General features: G+C 38.3%; 1 protein-coding gene across 1 annotated transcript in view; it reads right to left on the reverse strand.

The window, feature by feature from the left end:
• Positions 1–9,845, reverse strand: part of prdm1 (PR/SET domain 1) — a 107,386-nt gene extending 97,541 nt beyond the window's left edge. Inside the window, exons 1-3 of the mRNA XM_008120719.3 lie at positions 9,422–9,845; positions 6,843–6,965; positions 5,831–5,869 (exon numbers count right to left, since the gene is read on the reverse strand). The gene's annotated coding sequence lies outside the window, so the exon portion shown is untranslated. The remainder of the gene's footprint in view (positions 1–5,830; positions 5,870–6,842; positions 6,966–9,421) is intronic.
• Between the last annotated feature and the right edge of the window lie 12,611 nt (positions 9,846–22,456).

A 22,456-nucleotide genomic window follows, 5' to 3' on the forward strand; every position in this document is an offset into this window, starting at 1 on the left:
GACAGTCTTAGCAGAAAAATCCCATTACATATACATAAATTTACTAGTCTTTTCTTCATAAATATAAAATTAGTTATACAGTTGTTGTTGGCTAGAGGAAAAATCCCAGTATTCATTTGACCAAGATACTGTGCAAGTAAGAAGTTCCTCTGGCATTCTATGCCTTTCCTCCTTTTCAATATGACAACTCAACAAATTCTGGATGAATCCTATATTATATTACATTTCCCCCATATATGCAAAAGTTAAACTAAGTGGAAGCTCTTTATTATGAACGTTTAAGACTCCACAGGATAGATCTGTTAAAAGTCTTAAAAGTCTCAGAACAAATGATCAAAAAAGCATCTTGGTAAACGAACAAATGAGCATAGGATGTTGCATTTTAAATACTCAAATATTCATTTGGTTTTGTTCCTCCCACTTTCACAGTAAAAACAATGTTAAATATGCTTTCTTTCCATTGGGTAAACTGATGAATTAAAAAGTGTTTAATATATTTTAATAAATTTGTTGAATGTTTTTCTTGCTTTTCACTATGTATTTTTTAATATTTCTGTGTTTGAGTCTGCTATTTTAATGTTTGTGTATTTTTTTAGGTTTTAAATTATATGTTGTTTTGCTTTTATTGTTAGCCACTTTGGGTCATTTTTAGGGAGATAAAGTGGGAAAAACATCATCACCATCATCACCATAGAATTTTCTAAATCTGTTTTTGAGATTATAAAAATACACTACATACAAAAGATCCCTTCTCCAAGATACTGACTCTTAAAAGCACATTCGCAACATCTGTGATATAAATATTGATATTGATATACCCTAACTAAGGAACCCCCCCTCTACACTGACCTGGGAGTAAACTAAGTTGGGTTACCTTTCAGCAAAATTACATGGCAACACTTTTTCAACAAATAAACCAAATAAACTGTTCCTAAATATCTGAAGCCATTTCCATTATACACTTCACAACTACTGAGCAATTACTTATGTCACTTGTTTTCACATTTACTATAGAATATGTACAAATCAAAAGTAATGAATTGTGTTAACTAAAAGTGGCAGGGGTAGTAGTGATCAGGAATCAATGATGTTTTCCAAAAATGAATGGAGCAGACACATTTTGCACAGCTAGACTTGCATTTACAGAGCAGTCCATAAACTCCCTTTACATCAAACAGCCTGATAATAAGAGGGTTGCTAACATGGCTGTTTAGGAACCTTTAATCACAAACAGTATTATCAGGAAGCCACTTATAACACGCCTACATCTGGTAAGCTAGACAAGACTGGGAGCTTCTAAATATACAGAAGCCATCGTTCAGGTGCGATTAAAATTGACTAACTTTTAAGGGGGGGATAAAACTTTGAACGGCTTTTAAAAGGATTACAGAAGATATGATTAATGAAACATAAACCTTGGTCTAAAACAAAAGTCAATCAAAGGCTGGGATGAACCTGTGGGTGGGGGTTGAAATCTTCCTTTTATCCTTGTTTGCCTCTGAAATGTGGATATAAAGATCATAGCAGAACTTTAATGTACTGGCAAATACATTAAAAGAAAACAAATTAATCTTTCAACATCCATTGCTTCAAATGAAATGAAGAAAGTTGATACTAACCAAAGTTTAGGCCCAACGTTTGGACAACAAGTAACACCAATTAACTAATGATCCACTTATGGATCAAAATTTCAATTGAAGTCTAGGGGCCCTTCCACACAGCCCTATATCCCAGAATATCAAGGCAGTATCCCACAGTATCTGCTTTGAACTGGCTTGTCCACACGGCCAAATATTCCAGTTCAAAGCAGAAAATGTGAAATTTTATTCTGCTGTGTGGAAGGGGCCTAGGTATATTTTTCTCAAACAGTTTACTGAAAGGCAAGAGTATTATTTTTAATTCTGTAATTTCTAATCATTTCCAATTGACAACAAGACTGTTACTCAAGTATTCTCTCTCAGTTGCTAAATAGTGATTCTAACTAATTAGCCAATCTATGTAATATATACAGGCTGTAAATATATGATTGCATAATTATTAAATTTAAATTAACACGTTTCACAGATTTTGATGTTTTGTTTACATGTGCCTTCTTTTGAGGCTAGATTAGCCCATGATTGGCAGGTGAGTGCTCCATGCAGATTTCATTGAGAATGCTTTAATGGGCAAAATAGAATGCTAAAAGAGTTCAGATTTTGCCTGTGCAAAAAAAAATTATCTTAAAATGCTCTTAATGGGGCACCTGATCTATAGCAAATTGCTTTTGAAATCTGTATGAGTTTCAACTGTAGTTGGTTGTGCCTCTTCAAACAAACTAAGAGTCCTATGTACAACTTAAAAGTCAAGTGTGGAGCCTGAAATTTAAATTTTATTACAAACATTGAATTAACCCCCTAAGAAGATGTACAACAAAGGAAAGTTGTTGGAGCAGTGCTCATTGGCACACTTATTTGGAAGCATAGTTGGTTAATTCCCTCAAGAAATAAGCCACAATATACGGGAACATGTTCTGTCTGAAGATATTTTGAAGGCCTTGGCAAAATGATGGTTCACTTCCTTGGGGAAAGGATATGTGGAGTGAATGGCTTCAAATAATAAGCCACGACATACAAGAATGTGTTGTGTCTCAAGATATACTGAAGGCAATAGAGCTACGACTTTAACCCCCCCCCCCCCCCCACACACACACACAAACACATTTTCAGTAGCAACCTGCCCTATGAAGAGATCTGGAGGTCCTGAAAGCCTGTATACTTTCCCCCCTTTCACTTGTTTTAATCAGGGTATTACACTAACATTAACTTTAGTTTCCTATGGCTAACATAACTGTCTTTCCTTTTTTCCATGTAATACGTGACTAGGCATGTCACATAGAAATAGCAGAGGAGATGCTCATTCATATATTGAATTATTTGAGAAGCAAAAGTTTGCCTAAAATTCAAAACAAAAAGAAATGGGTGCCATTTGGGGTGGGGGGGCTCCTGAGTTGTCTGCCTGAAATGAAGAAGGGAAATATAGAGTGCTAATCACTGCTCAACTTTTAAAGCCAAAGATCAATGATAGCTATTTCCCACACAGTTTACTTTAAGTAGTGAAAAGGATATAAAGCAATTGACATGCTATTTAAACCCTCCAGTGCCAAGAAAATAAATGTTGTTGACTTAAAGTGCTTACACTAACAGTTATCAGATATTTATATTTATATCAGATGGAATCACTTAGGGAGAAGTCTACCAACCACAAACTCCATTTATTTCAAAGGAGTTTATGCAGAAGCCCCGTCAAAATTAGATGGATTGCACCTCTTAATCTATAGCACCAGGAACTGAAATGAATACTTTGGATATACAAGACCCAATTACATTTCTCTGTATGTATGATTTTGTTGTTGTTTGCCTAAGTAATTACATGGTTTTGCACCAGTCCAAGTTATTTCATGCACTGCATATGATTTTATTGAAATTTAATTCTCATATATATTGTTTCGGTATAGATAATCTTTAAAATACTATTTGTGTTCATTTATAAAAAAAATTGAGAATTTTTACCCTTTGTTGTTACGATAAAGACAGTGTCAAGCTGAAGTCCCGCATGAAGATATGATTCTTACTTTATTAAACCATTTCTTATTCACCAGTTATTAATGGATACTTTCAGTATAGCATTATAATTTCAATGTGGTTAATAAGCTATCAGTTAATGCATATTTATACACTTAATGGCAGTACTATCAGGTCATATATTAAATATGATTATGTGTATTCAGAAACACTTTTAAAACCCATGGATCATGTTGATCTTCATAGAAGAAAAATACTGTACCTAGTCTACGTCTTGCTTATAATATTCAATTTAAGTGCAACTTGGGAACTGGTACATAATTTTTAGATAACAGTCATGAAACTATATTGCTTTAACATCGCAAATAAAGGTCGCTTCCTGGTTTTCTCCACATTTCTAGATTAAGTATATACAGTAGAGTCTCACTTATCCAACACTCGCTTATCCAACGTTCTGGATTATCCAATGCATTTTTGTAATCAAACATTTTCAATACATCATGATATTTTGGTGCTAAATTTGTAAATACAGTAATTACTACACAGCATTACTGAGTATTAAACTACCTTTTCTGTCAAATTTGTTGTATAACATGATGTTTTGGTGCTTAATTTGTAAAATCATAACCTAATTTGATGTTAATTAATCTCTCCTTGTTATCCAACGTATTCACTTATCCAACATTCTGCCGGCCCGTTTATGTTGGATAAGTGAGACTCTACTGTATATGTTAGAGCTCTTGCAGCACCTTTGAAACTAACTGAAAGAAGTTTGTAGCATAAGCTGTTATAGACTCAGCCTACTTCAGCAGACAAAAAAACTCTTTCTTTGTTACTCTCAAAGGTCGTATACTGGTACAGTAACACAGCTATGACTTTGAATACTATATATCCCATTGTTTGTTTTATGGGTTTTTCTCCCACTCCTTATATTGTCTTTGAGGAAGAAGAGATCTTTTCAAAATCAAATATGCAGAAAGTTAGGGATATTATTTAAATACAAGCATTCATGCATTTTGGACTTTCCTGAAAATGATAGTTGTTCAATAATATTATCACTCAAATATATAAACAATTTGGAAAACCACATGTATTTGAAAACTTTAATTAATCACGTTAACAATTCCTCATTGTCATATGCTATTTAAACCTTCTTTTCCTTGTCTATAGCAAAATTGTCTTGAGCAGGCAACCTAGAATTAATTCATTTGTCATTTGAAAGCACATACAATCTGATCTGGTGCGTATTTATTCACAAGTTAAGTCTTTCTGTGCCTGAGCCAACTAACTTCCAAATCAGTGTGAAAAAATGCAACGTCAGCTTATTAAAGCCTACTGTATGATAAAGGCTAGAGATATAATATTATCCATGTCATATTACAGTGCTTACATTGGCTTCATGCCCAAATTCTTTTAGCTCAGTATATGAGTTCACTTGCTGCTGGGAGACAACCACGTGAAAGAATAAAAAATGAATGAGACTTAACTGTAGCTGAACAAAATGTAACAGATTACATTTCTGTAATCTGCAGTACAGCAATGAATAAACATTGTCATTTATTATACTTTGCCACACTCAAGCACAATGAAACTTTCACCATAAATTATTACGCAGACACATTCTGTTTTTTAAATGCAAGTCTCTGTAGACTCCAGCAAATTATCAACGCATAGGATTTCAACTTGTAAATAGCCATTTATTTATTTATCGTGTCAGAAGCGAACCGAGGGTACAGTTGTAATGTATTTAGAAACACAAACAAAGTTGAAAACTTGGCATTACACAAAATGTCCTAAATGAATTGCAGCATGCAACCAAACAAACAATTGCCATTAGATGCAATAATTCAAAATACTATCATTTTGTCAATATTAAATATAACATGAAAATCTTTATTGATTCAACATAAAATAATGGTAGTACTTTCAATAGTTCTGAAACTGACAGTGCTGTCTGCTCAGCTAAGATAACGTGGCTTCCCTTAAGAAGTCAAAATAGACTTATTTCCATATAAAATTAATTAGGTAATGTGTATTATTTTTATTGTAGTTATTGAGCACATATTTCTAAAGAGCTATTTGTTTAGAATATTTGAGGTTTACTTTAATATATTTTTGCTTGAGTGCATTATAGACAATTTGTTCTTGTAACATGTACAGTCTCACCCTGGGGATGAGCTAAACAAATAGAGAAAGTTTACAGAGATAAACTTAAGTAGACACAAGACATGGCCTTGATTTTTAATCTTTTGTTGTAGCATCTTACTTACGTTTCCCAAACCTTCTTTTAGTGCTTTCGGACAGTGGATCTAAAAGGGAAAGCAAACAGACTTGTAATAGACCATAATTTATACCACGTTCCTTCCCAGTGCCCCCCATCGCAAGCAAGTTAGCTCCCTGCTGTTTGAACTATGCAAACAGGAAGTATCTTGTTGGCATATTAAGAATGTTACTGATCATTAATATAAGCTTCTCATGCCTAACCACAATAACCTTCCCTCATTTTGGAATGAGTACTATCAAAAGCACAAAAAAAATCCAATCACCTCCTTAGAAGAAAAAAGATAAGAGAAGTTTCAGACTCTATTAAGTTAACAATAAAAGTTAATAGTTAAGCTACGTGCTTCTCCCACATATACTCTGAGCCCCCCTCCCACAAAGAATGGATGCTCCCTGGAAGGAATTAAAATGTTTTTGTTCCCTTTTTGCCGGAGGCCAGATTTTAAAAAAACTGTCATGGCACAGGTTGAGCAAGAGCAGTTACTCAGACCTCATCACCACATTTTAAAATGCTCATCCTTGAGAGCGGTCACTTCTCTCAAACCAACACAACTTATTTATTTTAGTATATTTCAATTCCACCTTTCTCACCCCTCAAGATGGTCTACAAGGCCGGCCTTGAGTCTCCCCAGGGGTTGAGAAAGGCGGAATAGAAATATGCCAAATAAATAATAAATAAATACAGAATATCAATGGCAAGAATTCAATGCCAACATATATATAATTAAAAAATCATAACTAAACACTAACATATAACTATAAATTAAAATAATTAAACATAGGCATATGCAACATTTAAACACTAAGACAAAGCATTAAAAACACCCTAATATAAATATTAAAATCCAAAAATATTAATTATCCAAAAATCATAACTGACCCCATTTTGAGGGTGTATATTTTAAGCAGTTGTCCTGTGGATGTGTGTTTTAATGTTCCTGGCAAGAAAAACTGGGACATTCCCTGCTGTATTGATCATGATTCCCTCTTCCTTGTTCCTACCTCCAGTCCTGCACGTCCCACCTGCAGGTTTTCAAGGAAAGAGGGTTTTTTTAACCGTCTTCCTGGTGGTTCTTTTTCAGGTGCTTTCTTTCGCTCCTGTCTCTTCACTCTGGAGCTTTAAACCTGAAAAACAAATAAACATCTCTATTGAATTCAAAGTAAGCTGGCCCTGAGATAATTCTCCACCAGACAGCAAGTCTCAGCGTCTAGTTTTTTATTTGATTATTTTTTTATTCTTATTTTATCTTATTAGTCTTTATTTTATTTGTCATCATTTTGTTTATTAAGTTACAGTTAGGTTGTTTTATACTGTCTAATGTGCCTTGTCCTGATGTAAACTGTTTGTATGGTTTTCTTTTCGCATTGAATGGTTGCTATATTGTTGGAAACCGCCCCGAGTCCCTTAGGGGAGATAGAGTGGTATATAAATAAAGTTTAATATTATTATTATTACTTACACAAGCACATCTTCATTGAGGTGGGTTTTTTTTTTTGAGGGGTTACTTTGGGAGAGGAATTAAAATATCAGGATAGACAAAAATTGGGGCATTCCTATAACTCTGGACAGGTTAATGTGAAAGAAGGCATGCTGGAAGGTGAGATGAGGAGAGATGTAAGTAAAAGGGAGAGCCAGGGAAACAGTGAAATGAAAGGACGTCCTATTCTGGAGTCTTGAAACGTTTAAACTTTAAAAACTTTAGAAAAAGAAGGCTGGGATTGGAAGGATGCCTTATTGGAAGACGAAGTAGATGATACTTTCAAGTAAAAGATATACATGAGAAAAGCTGGGCAGAAAGAACTTTAGATACGCAAATCTTTCAGTCAGAGGATTCAAAGGGAGTGTTGTGTGCCTCTGTGAACAAGAAATGCTTTAATAATGCAACATTTATTTATTTTATTTACGAATTTATTTTATTCCCCACTCAAAACATAAAATATAAATGTTAAAACCAAGTTAAAACCATAACTATTATATAGTACAGTATAGTACAGGCATGGGCAATCTTGGGCCCTCCCTCCAGGTGTTTTGGACTTCAACACCCATCATTCCTCACAGCCTCAGGCCCTTTCCTTTTCCCCTTAAACGGCTGAGGGGGAAAAGGAAGGGGCCTGAGGCTGCGAGGAATGGTGGGAGTTGAAGTCCAAAATACCTGGAGGGAGGGCCCAAGATTCCCCATGCCTGGTATAGTACATAGTACATAATATTTGAATAGTACAGTTTATGTACTATTCAAATATTAGACCATGGTATTGTGTGAGAAACCATAATGAAACACGAATAGCTGGAACTGTACGCAACAGTTTGCACTGTACGCAACAGGCACTTACAAAGGGATGACTATTTGAATAAATAAATAAATATTAATAGGTTATTTTTTTTAAAAAAACCCCATTAATATTAGACATGCTGTAAACCCTTACATTAAATATCAATAGGTTTTTTAAAAAACCCATAAATATTAGACATGCTGTAAACTCTTAATTAAAAACAAGACAACAGATGATAAAACCCCTGCTTTTATGCAGAACTTCAGCTTCACAGTCTTAATCATTCTCAAAGGTTTTTAAATGAGTAGGAATAACATTTCACAGATGATCACCTAAAGATATATATATAGATAGATAGATAGATATAGATATGATCATCTGCGGATATATATATAATTCTTAAAGGTTTTTAAATGAGTAGGAATAGCGTACATGCATCGGAATTAAACGTCCAACAAAATCACACACAGAGCATGAATGTACGGGGACAAAATTCCAATAGGCAAATAACAACGAAATTGTCCAGTGTCAGGAGCGACTTGAGAAACTGCAAGTCGCTTCTGGTGTGAGATTATTGGCCGTCTGCAAGGTCGCTACCCAGGGGACGCCCGGATGTTTTGGTGTTTTACCATCCTTGTGGGAGGCTTCTCTCATGTCTCCGCATGGGGAGCTGGAGCTGACAGAGGGAGCTCATCCGCGCTCTAACCCGATTGGAACCGGCGACCTATCGGTCAGCAGTCCTGCCGGCACAAGGGCTTAACCCATTGCGCCACCGGGGACTCCATTGGGTCTTACAACTTGGATGGATGGCCTTTGCGATCTCTTCCAACGCTATGTTGTCTCTTCCAAATCCTCCTTTCAGTCTATCTCATTTTGGACTGGTGCGAGGGAATTGGCCGTCTGCAAGGACGTTACCCAGGAGACGCCCGGATGTTTTGATGCTTTTACCATCCTTGTGGGAGGCTTCTCTCATGTCCCTGCATGGGGAGCTGGAGTTGACAGAGGGAGCTCATCCCGCGCTCTCCCCGGATTCGAACCGCCGCAGTCCTCCCGGCACAAGGGTTTAACCCTTCTTAATTAGTGTAGAATTAATGCAGCTTGAGGCCAGTTTAACTCTCAATGTTGCGGCCTCCTGGGAGTTGTAGTTTGGTTCAGCGCCCGCACTTTGGGGCAGAGAAGGCGAAAGACAACTCAGTTTCACCTCACGCCGTGAAGTGCGGTTGAAGCGGTGTCGAAGTGCGTTAACTAACTCCACAGTGCGGGCGGTGCATTTGAGGAGAAGGCATCCCTGGGGAGGGCGAAAGGCTTACCTGCCCTGCCGCCTCTGCGCCTAAGCCGTGTCCCAGGCGCAGGAAGGCTCCGGCTCCATCCCATCCAGTGGCTGCGGCATCGCAGAGGAAAGAGGCGCTCAGGAGGAGGAGGAGGAGGAGGAGGAAGGCGGCAGCGGGCAAAGACCCCCAAGGACTACCGTCCAGGCATTGCCCTCTCCGGGTTCGGGGCGGAGGGAGGCCGAGGTGAAGACGCGCCGGGCAGAGGAGGCGGCGGCGGGGCAGGAGGGGCTGCGGGGCCCTTGCCCTCCGTGCCTTGGCTTTTCGGGGGAGTTTCCCTCCCTCTCAATCTCGGCCCCTCTCTCCTTCGCCCTGGGCTCCCGCGAGGGAGAGAGAGAGAGAGAGAGAGATGGGAGGGACGGCACTCGCACACACTCCGGCCACGCACACACGCTCCCCTCCTCGCCTTCTTGGGGGGACAAAAGGAAGGCGCCTCCGAGAGAGCCTTTGCCCAGCCCTGTGGCAATTTCACACTCAATGGCAACCTTTTCAAAAAGTTTGGAACATCTCAGCTCCCCCCTTTTTCATTCCCTTTCTGATTGGACTGTTTTCCGGGCTGTCACGTGCCCCCCTCTATCTTCTCTGCCCCCCCCCCCCCCGATCCATTCACTTTCACTTTGCCCTCCGGAGGGGACGGGGAGAGGGAGCGAGGGCTGAGCCAGGAGAGCCCGGGAACTGCCTTCCTCGCCCTTCCCGCTCTTTGGCCTTGGCTAAGCCAGGCTGCACTTCCTTGGGAAACGGGTGGGTGGCCTGAAGGGCTTCAAGGAAGACGCCACCACATACAAGGGCATGGGGTGCTGTGGGTATTCCGGGCTTCGTGTTCCAGAATGCTCTCCTGATGTTTCGCCCACATCTGTGGCAGGCATCCTCAGAGGTTGTGAGGCAGGGCTGTAGCCAAGGTGGGGGGGGGGGGGGTTAGGGGTTCAATCCCTTGTTTACTCATGAATTTTAACTGGTTAACCAAATTCCCATGAGTGTCCACTTAAGTTTATCGATGGAGCCTGATTTCTAAATTATTTTGCCTTATGGAACTACTCTTCATGATTTGCTAAAAAAAAGTTTCACCCCCCCCCCCCCCGCACCCCCATTTATTCTAGCTAGGGCCTTGTTGTGAGGTATATTGGAAACTAGGCTAGTGAGGTTTATACATCTGTGGAAGGTCCAGGGTGGGAGAAAGAACTCTTGTCTTTTGGAGACAAATGTGACTGTTGCAATTGGCCACCTTGATTAGCATTGAATAACCTTGCAGCTTCAAGGTGTGGCTTTTTCCTGCCTGGGGGAATCCTTTGTTGGGAGGTGTTAACTGGCCCTGATTGTTTCTTGTCTGGAATTCCTGTTTTTCTGAGTGTTGTTCTTTATTTGATTTTTGTTGTTGTTTATTTGTTCAGTGGCTTCCGACTCTTCGTGACCTCATGGACCAGTCCATGCCAGAGCTCCCTGTCACCACCCCCAGCTCCTTCAAGGTCAAGCCAGTCACTTCAAGGATACCATCCATCCATCTTGCCCTTAGTCGGGCCCTCTTCCTTTTTCCTTCCATTTTCCCCTGCATCATGATCTTCTCCAAGCTTTCCAGACTTCTCATTATGTGGCCAAAGTATTTTGCCTCTAATATCCTTCCCTCCAGTGAGCAGCCAGGCATTATTTCCTGGAGTATGGACTGGTTGGATCTTCTTGTGGTCCAAGGCACACTCAGAATTTTCCTCCAACACCACAGTTCAAAAGCGTCTCTCTTCCTTCACTCAGCCTTCCTTATGGTCCAGTTCTTGCATGCATTGGCTACTACTGGGAATGCATTGTTTTAACTATACAGAGCTTCGTTGCCAGTGTGATGTCTCTACTCTTCACTATTTTATCTTTATTTACTGTCCTGATTTTAGAGTTCTTTAATACCAGTAGTCACATTTTGTTCATTTTCATGGTTTCCTCCTTTCTGTTGAAATTTTCCACATGCTTGTGGATTTCAAAGGTTTCTCTGTGTAGTCTGACATGGTGGTTGTTAGAATGGTCCAGCATTTCTGTGTTCTCCAATAATATTCTGTGTCCAGGTTGGTTCATCAAGTGCTCTGCTATGGCTAACTTCTCTGGTTGAGCTAGTCTGCAGTGCCTTTCATGTTCCTTCACTGGCATTTGGTAGCCCCTGTGTGTAGAGTTGTCTAAGCTGCACAGCTTCAGTGTCATCTTATGCTTCCAGCTATGTTCTCTTGGGCTGCACCTGCACTTTAGAATGAATGCACTTTGACCCCACTTGGAACTGCCATGGCTTAATGCTAAGAAATCATGGGACTTGCAGTTTGGTGAGGCACAGCACTCTTTGGCAGAAAGGACGAATTGCAAAGCATCTTCCATGATTCTATAGCCTTGAATCCTAACTATTAAAGTGGTGTCAAACTGCATTCATTCTACAAAATAGAGGCATGCTAAGTCTATAAAGTGCTACAAGATTTGGGTTGCTGTGAGTTTTCTAGGCTGTATAGCCATGTTCCAGAAGCATTCTATCATGACGGTTCACCCACATGTGTGAATGTTACAATCAATCACCTTGATTAGCATTGAAAAGCCTTGCAGCTTCAAAGCCTGGCTGGTTCCTGCCTGGGGGAATCCTTTGTTGGGAGGTGTTAGCTGGTCCTGATTTTTTTCTTGTCTGGAATTCCTTTGTTTTCAGAGTGTTGTTTTTTATTTACTGTCCTGATTTTACAGTTTTTTTTAATCCTGGTAGCCAGATTTTGTTCATGAACATAGATGTGAGTGAAACATCAGGAGAGAATGCTTCTGGAACATGGCCATACTGCCCGGAAAAGTCACATCAACCCAGTGATTCTGGCCATGAAAGCCTTCAACAACACATTGCTACATGATCCTTTTGCCTTACAATATATTGTAATAAAGAGTCCTGCAAGGGTGGGCAGTGATAGTGGTAAGTCTAGACAGCTTAGAATCATAGAGTTGGAATCTGCTACAAGGGCCATCCAGTCTGGCCCCGTTCTGCCATGCAGGGACACACAATCAAAGCATCCTCAACAGATGGCCACCCAGTCTCTGCTTTAAAACCTCCAGAGGAGAAGACTCCACCACATTGCTGAAATACAAGTGACATGCAGTTAAAGGGGGGGGGGGGGGGAGAGTGTGTTGTGAACAAAGATGTTATTTAACCACTAATTGCCTACATTTTCTCCAGAAAATTCCTACATCTTGGTTGATGAGTAGGTATGTGTATTCATTTTATGTATTTGTTGGATTCTTATTTTTTTTCTTTCTATAATATGACACAAAGTAGTTCATATTACTAAAAGTATTCCTTAAAGGTCTTTACCTGCTCTTGGAAGGACAAAATGGAGGAGGCCAGACCAGGTCCCCCATGATAAGGCGTTCCAGACAGTGGAAGCGGCCACTGAAAAATGCCTGTTTTGGCTAGCTTTCCCTAAAAAAATCACCTTTTTTCTGGGACATTTTAAAGTGCTTATAGCTGAGAACATCTGCAGGAAGAAATTTCAAGGGATGCTCACTCCTTGAATGTTTTCAGTGTCTCATCTGTGGTCTACAATGTGAATAAAGGAATTTTGTCCATCTTCAGGAAAGGTTTGAAGGTTCTGGAGCTGCCTTGAACTCTGGTCTTATTTTTGGTTTGTGATTTAAAATAATTGGGTGTTTTAACTGTATTTTTAACCAAACACACACAGTATTGTTTAATTGTTTTTTTTTAAATTTTGTATGCCTTGTTTTAAATTGATCAAAGTGTGTGGCTCTTAGCTATCTTGGGTCCCCTCGAGGAGAAAAGTGGGATATAAATAAAGTAAGTTAAATAAATAAATAAATAAAATATCTGGAATACTCTTTGAAATGTCACTACAGAGGTGACTATATTCTGAAAGAATTTCTAGTCCCTTTCTCCCTTGGTAAGGGCTGAAGCAGTTCCACAAAATTGTACAATCCATATGTAGAGTCAGGATATGTCTGTCCAATTGTGTTTTTTTTTTCAAATCTTGAGAAATATTATTTTCAGCATGTGTTTATTACAAAATTATAACCTATAATTGTCTTTGGGGTCCAGACTTGGTGATCATGGAACAACACTCATGTTGGGATGATGCAAGAAATTAATTTAGGGTCACAAACCCTGAACTCTTTGAGTGCTCATAACTCTATTTAACTATAATCTTATCCATTGTCACTCAGCTGATTTGACTGATTGATGGCATTCAAGCTTTTTATTTCCCCACTTTTCATATCATTGCTTATCTTCTGTCATTCTCACTTTTTGGAACACTGGGATTATAGATTAAGGAAGGATCTTTTAAATTCTAAGGCCCAGTCCTTGTCCCTCAAAATACTCTAAAGGCCATAGAAAGGAGTGTAGATCCTGTTTGAGGGTCATCATAAATTGGAAAGGAATATAGGAACAACAACAAATTTGGCAGTGGGGAATGTATTCCTTTCCCACCATAAAATGTTTGTACTATATTCTACCTAAATGTCTTTCTTTCTCTGAGTTTTAGTAAAAATAAATGGTGTTCAAGAACTATATTAATAATTGTGATTAGATAAAAAGTAGTGCAGAACTATTAAAGGAACAATGGAAAGAATATTCAATTATAGAATAGCAAATACTGGTCAGTGGCTCTATTCGGGACATATCTTCTGTTGAAAATGATGTTGGTTTTTTAAAAGTGTCATTTTGCATAGAAAGCTGCATTTCAAGCACAGAAAAAAAAGGTCTGAAGAAGGCAAATGCATGCCTATGTACCAAATACTGTTCTATCTGAAAAAAAATACGTATGTAACTCCAAATAGTTGCCCATTGCAAAGAAGCATGCTAAAATTATGTTTATGAATGTTAACATCTACAAAGAAAAGTAAATAGAAGAAAACTAACAAATGACAATTAATGTTGTTAGTAATCTGTGCTTCTATCATAGGAAGACTTTTCCTGTTGCTCAGTGGATCTCAACCTGTGGGTCCCCAGATGTTTTGGCCTTCAACTCCCAGAAATCCTAACAGATGGTAAACTGGCTGGGATTTCTGGGAGTTGTAGGCCAAAACACCTGGGGACCCACAGGTTGAGAACCACTGCTAGCTCTTTTCTGTGTGGATGAAAGGCTTCCATTGATGAGCTCTCCTACCAGTAGCCAGTATCTCCTACCTGTAATATGGGGACAGTGATGCAGCCTTCCTTACTTTCTTACTGAGGTGGGTTTGCCAGGAGGAACTTTCTAGTTCCAGAACAGCATAGTTGTATTAAAAAGGGCCACATGAATCATGTTAGTAAGCCACCTTCGTCAACACAGGCTGGGAATCCCATCTCTTGCGTCCTTGAATGCAGTTACATGCAGCTACATATATTCCCTCCGGATCCCATCATAAAAGCAGCAGTTATAGTCAGCGTAGCCTGCGTCATGTCTTGCTGAGTGTGGCATATGAATGTTGCAAAACAACAAGGGGATGATGCATCAGAAAGGATGGCTGGCTCACATCCCCTCCCCTTCTTTTTAAAGTAACAGGAGGCAAAGCTAATGAATGAGACAGTCTCTGAGGTTCCACAAACATTATGTTACATGAAAGAGTGGTTTGGACACACAAAGACCATAAAAGTCTGGGCTTTCAAGAAAAGATAGTATTTAAAAGTCACTCCTTTCTATGATCACTGCCAGTAATACTACTTCTGGTAAGAAAGGAAAGGAGGAGGAGGAGGAGGAGGGGCCCAACACATGTAATGCTTTAGTAAAAGAATAATTATTTTTGTAACCTTGTTGGAGCTTGGAGCGCTGAGGCTTGATAGCCTTCAATTATATCCTGTAGTTATTGAAACTGCAGTTAAAAGTCCGGCTCATAAATGTTTAATTTCTTTCTGATTCTATAATACATCTACAGTCTCCTGTGGCAGGGAGTGCCGTGCAATAATTAATGTCTCGCATGACAAGAATTTCCTTTAAACTGTTAATTTTCCCATTAATTCAAGCATTCTTTAATGCTCTTTTGTTATATAGAAGCTCATGAAATACCATCACCCAGTAGGCCTGTTTTATAGGGAGGAGGGAGCAGGCTTGTTTTCTGCTGCCCTGGAGACTAGGACACAAAACAATGGCTTCAAACTACAGGAAAGGAGATTCCACCTGAACATTAGGAAAAACTTCCTCACTGAGAGCTGATCAGCAGTGGAACTCTCTGCCCCAGAGTGTGGTGGAGGCTCCTTCTCTGGAGGCTTTTAAGCAGAGGCTGAATGGCCATCTGTCAGGAGTGCTTTGAATGCAATTTTCCTCCTCCTTGGCAGGGTGTTGGACTGGATGGCCTACGAGGTTTCCTCCAACTCTATGATCCTATGATTTTATAGTGTGCACTGTGCCCTTATAATATACCTTATTTTCCTCACATTTAATACATGAAGGGCTTGAATGAGACAAAGGTTTTTAACTTACATAATGTTTTACTTAATGAAAAAGCAGTCTACGAATACATGCTAAATCCCTATACTGTATACCAATACTGCTACATAAAGAAAATGAATAATATAATACTCAAAATAAAAATAACTAAACACTAAGAAATAAATTACTACTGCCACAAAAAATAATACATAAAAGTTGACTTCCCAGCCTCCAACCCGAAGGTCTAAATCTATAATATTCTTAAACATCTCTTTAATATCAGACTTAAATTACTTTTCTTCTGACTAAAGCAAAAAAAACTTTCCAGATATATCAATCCCAATGCTCTGAGCATAATCTTTCCTTCTTTGTTCTTTGTATAAATCAAAAACAGCTCCAGTCTTTTAAAAATTGGTCCAACAACTTCCCTCAGATCAAGTTAGATAATTTGTCTACTTCAAGCCTTTCAAAGATCTACAAAATCCATTCCTCTTTTGTGGGGGGGATCCATGGATTTCCGTGTTTGAGCATACAACATTCTTTGAACAAAACAAAGATAAACACTTTCAGCCTTCAGGATTTTAGTGGGAGAAATGTAAGCACATGCTTTGTTTCTTTGTTTAATGTATATCTTATTTTTAAACACTTACAGGCCCTTTGTCATATTTGTATCTATGTAGATATACACATACCTATATGCATTAGAATAATGTATATTCAACTTTTCCATTTACTAGATTAGTTATCAAATCCACTACCAATATTCAAATTACAATTGTAAAAAATGACTAACAAGCCATTACAACAAACCTTACTGTACAAAAGGAGACAAGCATGGTAAATAGTTTTAAATACAAAATTTTGGAAAAGGCATGTTGGTGAAAACTTGAAAGAAAGCAAGCAAGCAAGCAAGCAAGCAAGCAAGCAAGCAAGCAAGAAAGCAAGAAAGCAAGAAAGCCAAGTGAAACTTGTATGACACAGAACTTCAACTGGAATGTGAGCAAAGCAGTGTATCAGTAGGCAAAAATGGCCAGTGTTAATACAGTTGTCACTATCAGTATTAATCTGCATTTAATTTTTCTTTACAATACACATGACTATAGACCCAGAACAAGACATGTGTACTACATTGTATATGTACTTCAATTTCTAGATAACACTATGTGTATTTGGTAGAGTGTGCTGTAGCCCATGAAAGTTATCATACATGAAAAACTCTAAAATCAGGACAGTAAATAAAGAACAACACTCAGAAAATGGGAATTCGAGACAGGAAACAATCAGGGCCAACTAACACTTCCCAACAAAGGATTTCCCCCAGGCAGGAAGCAGCCAGGCTATTCAATGCTAATCAAGGTGGCCAATTGCAACATTCCCACCAACAGGCAAGAGTTCTTTCTCCCACCTTGGACCTTCCACAGATATATAAACCCCACTTGCCTAGTTTCCAACAGACCTCAAAACCTCTGAGGATGCCTGAGAAACATCAAGAGAGAATGCTTCTGGAACATGGCCATACAGCCCAGAAAACTCACAGCAACCTATAATACATTTGTTAGTTTACATGTGAAAGACTGTGGTGGCTACAGGGTGCTTTTACATTAAACTGCTGGGTTAAAACACTGTTTCACAGCGATATAAAGTTCTTGACAAAAATATGTTTTCAAATAAAAGTTTTAAGTTCTAGAGACTTGGTTTGATTTTGGGGACTCAGATAGGCCTTGTAGCCTATTTGTTCTATTTTGTATTTTAAAAATGGCTTAAGGAACTGTCTGAAGATATTTATATGTTCTGTCTCACACATACACACACACGCACACACACACACACTTCTGCTTTTCCGCTTTGTTGATCTCAAGCCAGTTTATTACCAAAAAAATCTAAATTAAGTTAAAGACAAAGACAAAAGAGACAAGAAAATCTGGATTTAATACTGTAATGGTGTTTGAAAGCAATGTCATGTACTGCTTTGTTGAATTGTAAACTGGGAGATCTGGCTTCGAGTCCCCACTGAGCCAGAAACTCCACTGGGGGAAATTTCGCCAGTCAGTCTAAGCCTGACCTCTCTCATTGGGCTCTTATAAAATAAAACAGTGTGAAGGGGAGAACCTTGTACTTGAGTGGAATGGAGGAAAGGCAGGATGTAAAGGCAGCAAACAAGTGAAAAACATTATAATGATGTCGGAGCATCATGCATGGGAATAAGTCCCATTCACTATACTTCTGCACATAACTGGGTTATAAATTACACTAATTTCTGTTAAAACTCATATTCATTATGCAGCAAATTTGTTCATTCAAAAATGTATGCATCCACATACTTACTTGTAATGTTTTCTATAATACGCAGACTTGCGTGTGAATAATGTGCAGGGTTGAAAGACAGGATGGGCCACCTTCCCCGACCTGGTGTCTTCCAGATGTTTTGGAATACAGTTTCCCATTCCTGATCATTAGACATATGGGAAAGAGCGGATGAGAATTGTAGCCTTAAAAGATGCAAGCTGGAAACGGGGAAGGATGGAATAAGGCAATCTCTGAAAAGTATCTTCTTCACTTAAATCTAGTACTAATTTAATGTTTTTGAATAGTACAAAAAAGAATAAAATGTAAATTTGTCTTAGATAATATTTCCTAGATGAAATGTAGCAAAATCCTGCTCTTTTTATCAGTACTTGAGTTTGGGAACTGCATTTACAAAATGGGGCAAAGATAAGTGTTCACTGTTTTCCTGTCTCAAAATGGGGCAAAGATAAGTGTTCTGTGTTTTCCTTGTTGACTGTGCCAAGACAACTCTTATATACTGTGTTATCAAATAATGTAAACCAGAATTCTCTATTGTTTTAACCAGGTGTCAGTTCTTCTGAAATCACTCCTCATTACCTTTTGTGAAAAAAGGAAGCAGTAACTGTTTCCATATGGAGAATTCCCATTGAGATGTTAAAGAAATATTCCATATATAATAGCCCAGCACAAATATGGCAAAAATAAGCTCTTCATGATGGTATCAAGAGGTTTTTCCTTTCCCTGTTCCCAAGGCGTAATAATGTATTACAATACCACAAAACTCAACACATGATACTAAAAGTCCAGAACTTCTATTTTGGCAGGGCTATTATCTTAAGGAATCACTTTCATTCGACATACCCAGAAACACTATACAAAACTCAGTCACAATGCAATTGTATCTGCATGTGCTCTGGCCCTTGCAACAATAAACTTCTATTCCTCAGATGAGGAACATCTAAACTGTTGTTTCAATTCATAAAGGTCTAAGGACTTGATCTACAAAACTATAATCACTCTTGAACTCACTGCACTGGGCCTTTGGTATCTGCTTTTGTTCCAGGACCCCCATGGACACCAAAATCTATGGATGTACAAGTCCCATTATATACAATAGTACAGTGCAATAGTGTCTTGTATATAAAATGATAAAATCAAGCTTTACTTTTTGCATTTTTAAAAAGATATGTTCAAGCCATGAACAGTTGAATCTGTGGATGCAAAATCTGTGGATATGGAGGGACACTTGTATATACTACGTGGACGTCTAGGGGAGTGTGAGATCCAGTGTGATACAGAGGTGAGTCTGTTCCAGGCTTTAGTCTAAGCTTTACAGGAGATATCCAAGGTGCTGAATCCTGTCCCTCAAATACACTAAGGCCCCTTCCAAACAGCGGAATAAAATCCCACATTATCTGCTTTGAACTAGAATACAAGGCAGTATGGACTCAGATAACCTAGTTCAAAGCAGATATTGTAGGATTTTGTGCCTTGATATTCTGGATTATATGGCTGTGTGGAAGGGCCCTCTGGGACCAAGGGTCTGTCTCAGTATAGTAGTTCTTTGCATTCATATGGACCTTTACATTCCCTTTGTGTTGCATTAGCACAGTGTAAGAGGAGTTGTTACACTGTATGTAAACTACAGTATGGACAGCATGGATGACAATTGAAAGATAAGACATCCTCTTAATATAGAGTATAAGAATCCAGTTAATGAAGCTGGTAATGTTTCAATACTGTATATACATTTAATTTTCAATGCAATTTTTTCTTCTCTGTACAAATTTTTGGATGTTGTAAAAATATGTCTATGAGACCATTGGGAGAAGGCTAAATATCCTCAGTACTGTATGTTTCACATTATTGGCTGCATCTATACAATAAAATTAATGCAATTTGACACTACTTTAACTGACATGGATCAATGCTATGAGATTATGAGAGTTGTAGATTGGTAAAGCACCAGCACTGCTTGGCAGAGAAGGCTAAAGACTTTCTAAAACTACAACTCCTATGGTTCCATAGCATTGTGCCATGGCAGTTAAAGTGGTGTCAAACTGCATTAATTTTGTCTTCATTCCTTTCCCTGTGACATGCTATCCTGGCATATCAAAGACTTTACCTATATCTGCTTCAGGGAAAGAAATGGCCATTGAAGTAAAACATCTTAGGGACCTTCCACACAGCCCTATATCCCAGAATATCAAGGCAGAATATCCCACATTATCTGAGTGTGGACTCAAATAACCCAGTTCAAAGCAGGTATTGTGGGATTTTCTGCCTTGATACTTTGGGATGTAGGGCTGTGTGGAAGGGCCCTTAACTTGTCCATGCACAAAAGAATTAATTCCCTCTGACTTAGGCAAATACTGATGACTTGGAACTTATAATCATCATTATAACTATCGCTGCACACAAACAAACATTCCCGACAATAGATTACATTGGATTATGTGAGAGCTTCAGAATTTTGTGTAACAGGAAAAAAAGATGTTGAGTCATTTCCATTGCTGGCTGCACACGAAACTGTGGAAGCTATTGGTCTCCTATAGTCCTGGAATCCTAACATCTTCCTTTAGCTATACACTTATGAATGCGAGAAAACCACAGGGGTTTATTTTTAAAGAAACAGAATCATAATGATTCTCTAAACATTTTTAGGCTGAAATTAATGTGTCACCCTCCTTAACCACAGAAAATTGTATTGCAGTTTTCCAAGAAAAGTCCTCTGAGTTTTGTTCCCAGACCATAGGTCCAGTTCCCGTTTTGTCACCACACAGATAAGCATCTCTGATACAATGTTTCTATGCACAGTAAGGCCCACTGTATCTGCAAGAGGTACATTTCTGGCCAGATTACAGTTATGTGAACCTGTAGGTACATCATTAAGTTACCTCACTTCTGTTCCCAGCATATCACAGAGATAATAATAGTATTAATAATCATCATCATCATCATCATCATCGAAAATGAACACGCAAAAATACTGTGGGACTTCCGAATCCAGACTGACAAAGTTCTGGAACACAACACACCAGACATCACAGTTGTGGAAAGGAAAAAAGTTTGGATCATTGATGTTGCCATCCCAGGTGACAGTCGCATTGACAAAAAACAACAGGAAAAATTCAGCCGCTATCAGGACCTCAAGATTGAACTTCAAAGACTCTGGCAGAAACCAGTACAGGTGGTCCCAGTGGTGATGGGCACATTGGGTGCCGTGCCAAAAGATCTCAGCCAGCATTTGGAAACAATAGACATTGACAAAATCACGATCTGCCAACTGCAAAAGGCCACCCTACTGGGATCTGCACGCATCATCTGAAAATACACCACACAGTCCTAGACACTTGGGAAGTGTTCAACTTGTGATTTTGTGATACGAAATCCAGCATATCTATCTTGTTTGCTGTGTCATAATAATAATAATAATAATAATAATAATAATAATAATAATAATAATAATAATAATAATAATAAAAATAAAATAATAATAATAATAATAATAATAATAATAATAATAATAATAATAATAATAAACTTTAGTTATAGACTGCCCTATCTCCCCGAAGGGACTCAAAGCAGTTTCCAACAATACGGCAACCATTCAATGCCAAAAGAAAACCATACAAACAGTTTATGTCTGGACAAGGCACATTAGACAAGATAAACAACCTAACTGTAACTTAATAAACAAAATGACTATGAGTAAAATAAAGACCAATAAAATAAAAATAAGAAATAAAAATAAAATATAAACATAATAAAATAGAGAAACCCTGATAAAACACATTAAAAATATGCATTGGAGAACCTATAGATTTTCCCAGGTAGGAATACATATCTGTGAAACCACAGATATAGGCTCTGTGATTATGGGGTTCTTATGGCATATATACTTGGACTGGACAGAGTGGAATGAGCCACTTCAATATTTTTGTGAGCATTACTAACATGTAAAAAGCATATTTCAAAGTGTAACTTAAGATTTCTATTTTAGGTGTATAATATTTCAAGTGTAATCCTCAAAATATAACAAAGGCACAGACCAATGCCAAAATGTATATACTTGTAAGTTGACTCATCGGGAACCTAGGCTATGTGACAGTTACCTGTTGAATACATAATTAATTGGGTATTTGGCTAATCCCTGTGTTGTGTGAAATAGTCCTGTCTTCACTGAGTTTGAGCTTCACGAAAACCTTTCTTGTTCTTTCTGAGTCTTCTGGTTACATGAAAGCAATTCTTCACTATTATGTGGAACACCATTAGGAAAAGCACAGGAATCAAGCAAGAATAAAATATATTGTAAAAAAAAAAAACCCTCAATGCTTCAATGCATGAACCTAAATCCATCTGAACAAGTGGT

The sequence above is a fragment of the Anolis carolinensis genome, chromosome 1, assembly GCF_035594765.1.
Source record: "Anolis carolinensis isolate JA03-04 chromosome 1, rAnoCar3.1.pri, whole genome shotgun sequence".
Classification (NCBI taxonomy): domain Eukaryota; kingdom Metazoa; phylum Chordata; class Lepidosauria; order Squamata; family Dactyloidae; genus Anolis; species Anolis carolinensis.